This window comes from Otolemur garnettii, unplaced genomic scaffold (assembly GCF_000181295.1).
Source record: "Otolemur garnettii isolate 467f Iridium unplaced genomic scaffold, OtoGar3 scaffold00223, whole genome shotgun sequence".
NCBI lineage: Eukaryota > Metazoa > Chordata > Mammalia > Primates > Galagidae > Otolemur > Otolemur garnettii.
This window is the reverse complement of record NW_003852618.1, coordinates 588,603-593,898: the sequence shown is the minus strand read 5'-3', so window position 1 is coordinate 593,898 and position 5,296 is coordinate 588,603.

Below are 5,296 nucleotides of genomic sequence, written 5' to 3'. Positions count from 1 at the left end.
TGGTGGCAGCTGTCATTGTTGTTTTGGCAGGCCCAGGCTGGATTTGAACCCGCCACCTTAGGTGTATGTGGCTGGCACCTTAGTCACTTGAGACACAGGCGCTGAGCCTTGCTGAGTGTATTTTAAGTGCCAGATAATTGTGGTAGACACTAGGGATACAAAGCTGAAGAATATTTGGCTCCTGCCTTCAAGGCATGTTAGTTTAGGTGAGGAGACAGGCAAGGAAATATATGTTTTTTAAGAATATGAAAGTATAACTTTATTTTATATTAGACAAAGGGAAGAGAGTTGGAGGGGGTGAAGATATGAGAAAGAGAGAAAGAAGAGAGCAGAGAGCAGGAAGTGCGAAAAGGGAAGATGGATGGGGGAGGGAGAGAAAAGGAGTCAGAGAATGGGTGGCATCCCAAAGAAAGAAAGAAAGAAAAGAAGAATGCCAGCCCAGACAAGGAGATCTTTGGTGATAATCTTCTGCTACAGACAGACATATGTACAGGATGCAGTGGGAGTGGGGTCAGAGACAAACTGGGGTTAGAATGTTTGGTCTTGTGGCTGGGCAGGTAGATAGGGTCCATAACAGAGGAAGATTCATGGTTTGAGCGACTAAGTGGATAGAAGTGGTGTTCACTGAGGTTAAGATGAGGAAACGATCAATTTGGCTTTAGAGATAATGCATTTGAATGCCTCTGGGTATTCATGCAATGATGTCTGTTTACTCAAGACCTGAGTTTTGAGTTTAGTAAAGAGATCTAGGTTAGATATATGGATCTGAGAATCATTTGCTCAAGTTGAAGGCACAAATATAAATGAGGTCCTTTAAGGCAAAGATAAAGGATGAGAAGAGCAGAGGGACAAGGGTGGAGACCTTAAATTAACTTGTGTGTAAGAGGTGAGTAGAAGAAGAGCTATCTTTGAAAGCAGTTAACTAAGTAGGAAAACCAAGAGAAACCAAGAAAACTTTGTGGAACAGCAGCAAGGAAGTTAGAGGGAGAAAGGAGCAAGGCCGGGTGGGGTGTAATCCTAGTACTCTGGGATGCTGAGGCAGCAGGATTGCTGAGGTCAGGAGTTAATGATAGGAAGAGGACAGTCAGTGGTGATAGATGTCAAAGAGGTCAAAGAAAGGCAAAATCGTACTGGTGGTGGGAGGAGGAGGCACTATAAAGGTGCTTGAAGGAAGAGCTGGAGGGAACTCAGAACGTGATAATTGAAGTTTGTACCTTAGCTATGAGAATACTCCTATTCAGACTTGAAAAGGGGATATTACCGGGTTTCTGAGTAGCTAATGGATCAGGAAGTGAATTTGGAAATGAAAGTGTGGGGTAACTTTAGGGTTTGAATAGGTTTTTGTCTAGGCACCAAGAGATGCGTTATGGACTGATAAAAGTGAAGTAGCAAAAAGGCCAGTAAGTGACTGAAAAGGCTCAATGTGAGCTGAACTCATTCGGTTGACTAAAACAAGTAGTATATATTCCTGGCAATGTAGAGCTTCTCCAGGCCAGCACTTTAATGGGGTCTGGGGTCATCCTAGGGATACAGCTTTATGCTGCTAGAAGCCATGTTAGACTTTGATTAAGTCTTTTAGTGCAGAGATTTGGACAGAGTTATTAGTGCTGAGAGTTATGCAGTACTCAACAGCAATACTTGTAAGTTACATAAGGAAATTAATGGTCGCCTTGCCATTGAGCTATTTGCTTAAGGGCTACTTTAGGAAAACATCATTTTGTTCCTTTGCCTTCTCAGAGGAGATGTGCTATGTGTGGTGGGTGGGGAGGAGATAGGGATTGGAGTGTTGGGATTTGGGTAGAAAATGGAAGACATATTCTAGATGGCAAGAGGACTGAGAGCAAAATTTTAGAGGGAAAGACATAAGCATGTAGGCAAAGGTCAGAAATAGTTTTAGCTTATTGACGTAGATTGAATGCTGTGATGAAAAATGAGTTGAGAGCTACCAGAGAAGCTAATTGAGAACAGGTTAAGCATGGCAGTGGAGTTCCAATTTCTGTTTATAGAACACTTTTGGATAGAGTTTCTAGATTCACTGGCAGAAAGAGGGTCTTTATTGACTGCATGGATTGCTTTTTCTTTTCTTAGCCTCTGTTCTCCCCTGTATCTGGCTTGGATTATGAGACTTGCTGAAGAGGGCACAGGAAGAAGTACCATCGATAAACTATCCCCAGGTGAGCTCTGGTTTCCTTTCTTCTTCCTGATAGTTATTATCCCCTTGGAATAAAGCCAGTTATAATTCACATACTCTATTTTTCAGTCAAGGAATCTTCATTGTATAATCTCTGAATTGCCTTTCATCCTAATCCTGTTTGACTAAATGATGCTCTGCTATCACCTTTATGTCAGCAACATACTTTTTTTTGGACAATATCACCTTTACTGGTTCAAACAACGTATTTAATATAAATAAAACACACATGTTATTTCTGTATTGAGTATTTCAAGGCAAATCACGAAAGGAGAAAAATAAATACCTGTGTTTATACTATTCTCTTGCTATACTGTTCTAAAATAGGTCTTGAATCTTTTTCTTACTATGGTATCTACATCATGCCATTGGTCTCTCATTGGCAACTGCTTATGCTGTTGCCTCCCTATAATGTAGACTGTAGAGAGACTCTACAGAGCAGTCAACAGTATTATTTAAAAATTGAAGTTGGGTGCTTTTACTTAGAATTCTCTAGTGGTTTCCCATTGCTTTCTCCTGTTTTATAAATATTTTGTCACATTTGTTTCAACTCTTTCTGAACCATTTGAAAATAGGTTGAAGGTATTATAATAATTATCACCAAACACCTCAGTGTCCCTCTCCTGAGAATAAGGGTATTCTGTTTCATAATCACAATACCATTATCATACTTAAGAAAATGACTGATAATTCTGTAATACATTTATACCTTATAGTCACATTTACCTATTGTCCTTGAAAGTCTTTGTGGGGAAGATGAGTCAGTTGTGTTTTGTGTCCTGAAGACTTTGATGTGCCTGATTATTTTGAATAACTGTGATTGTTTTAAGTATTTGTCATTAGTGCTTGATTTAGAGCCACTGTTGTTCTGGTCACTATCCGTATTAAGGCTCCAAAGTGTTCATTTTGCCTGTGTGGATTTCCCAGGGCACAGACTTTTTATGGTGGACTTCTTAAGATGGACTGTCTCGTGAGGGAAAGCTGCTTATGCTAGCTCACCTGCCCCCCTGAGATGAGTGAAGGTGGATGTCCCCTGCTTGCTCTCTGACCACCAGGAGCTGCATAAGGGCTCCAGGGGCATGTCACAGTTACCTTTGGTTCATTTTTCCTTCAGTCTGTCCAAATCCATTGTGAACCTCCTTGGCCTCAACCATTGGCACTACATACAGTGTAGGTTTTTTTTTATGTTTTTTTTTCCTTGTTAGTCAGAATCCAGTTAAGGTACATATATTGCAATTGTTACATCTCTTTAGTCTATTTTATTTTATTTTTTGAGAACTATTCTTTTAATGCAAATACAAAAATCACAATAAATAGATTTAGAATTGAAGGAACAAAGAAGGAGAAACATTTTAGTTTCACAGAAAAAAATGACAAAAATATTTTTTCTTAAAATCAGAAACTCAGTTGGAGGTTGTTGTGAGCTATGATGCTAAGGCACTCTACTCAGGGCAATAACTTGAGACTCTGTCTCAAAAAAAAAAAAAAATCAGATGGCTCCCATAGCTAAGTGGGTAGGCCACATATACCAAGGCTGGCAGGTTTGAATCTGGCCTGGGCCATCTAAAACAACAATGGCAACTACAACCAAAAAATAGCCAGGCATTGTAGCGGGCACCTATAGTCCCAGCTACTTGGAGGCTGAGGCAAGAGAATTACTTAAGCCCAAGAATTTGAGGTTGCTGTGAGCTGTGATGCCATAGCACTCTACCTATGGCGATAGCTTGAGACTCAAAAAAACAAATCACAAACTCATTTTATAAACCAGTTTTCCTTATTAACCATATTATTTGGTCTTCTTCTCATATAATTGTCTCAAAAAAAATTATCACTGAGGGCAGTGGCTCATGCCTATAATCCTGTCACTCTGGGAGGCTTAGGTGGGTGGGTTGCCTGAGCTCAGAAGTTGGAGACCAGCCTGAGAAAGAGTGATACCCTGTCTCTAAAAATAACCAGGCATTCTGGTGGATGCCTATAGTCCCAGCTACTTGAAAGGTTGAGGAAAGAGAATTGCTTGAGCCTAAGAGTTTGATGTTGTTGTGAGCTATGCTGCCACAGGACTCTATTGAGGGTAGCAAAGTGAGACTCTGTTTCAAAAAAAAAAAAAAATCAGGCTGATCATGAACTTCTGGGCTCATGTGATCCTCTTGCCTCAGCCTCCCAGTAGCTGGCACTACAGGCATGTGTTACTATATCCCACTAATTTTTAAAAGTTTTTTAGAGATGAGGGTCTCACTGTATTGCCCAGACTGGTCTTAAAATCCTGGCCTCAAGTAATCTTCCCACCTTAGTCTTCCCATTAGCTGGTATTACAGGCTCAGGCCACCATACTCAGCTCGAAAAACTTCAGTTGCAGTATATGACTAAGTGCAAAAAATAAAGGTAGAATCATTTTTTGATTGTTTTTTTGAAAGCCAGTTCCTTTCTCAAGACTAGGATAGAACACAACATTTGTTCACTATATTAAAAAATGTTCACACAATCCTAACATGGTCATGCTCACCAACTTGTTTGCGTCTCAAATAATAACATTTCCATCAAATCCTGATGTTACTAAGAGCCTTATGTTAGTATTGTATTCGACGTTCTTCACCCGGCTAGAGTGACCATGTAAAGTACATACTTTGGTGTTCAGTTTTCTCAAATCCCATAGTGCTATTGCAGTGTCAGAGCAGGTAGTGAATAGCCAGTTATCACGCAATTTTGCACTGTTTACCTTTTATATCTTTGAATTTTGTACCATATGCACATACTTACACAGCCTTCATGAACTTCAGAAAATATTTTTATGTGCTTTGAAGATCAGGGCCAAAAAGCAGAGTTTTAGTTTGTTCACAAGCAACTGTCAGCACTGAGGTACACCGAGTGCTTGGGGGTGGATGGACCCATACAGGTTCGTCATGGTGTGGAAATTGTTCGCCAGGTCCCCAAACAGCCCGAGGCCCAGGCTTTGCTCTGTCAGCCTCCTGAACAGCCTAAAGTGGGGAGGGCAGTGACAGCTCTGCCTGGGCATAGGCAGCTGAGGTCTCCGGCGATGTGGGCCTCTTTAGTCTGTTTTAATTTGGAACTATGCAGTTCAGTACGGTAGCCACTAGCCACATGTGG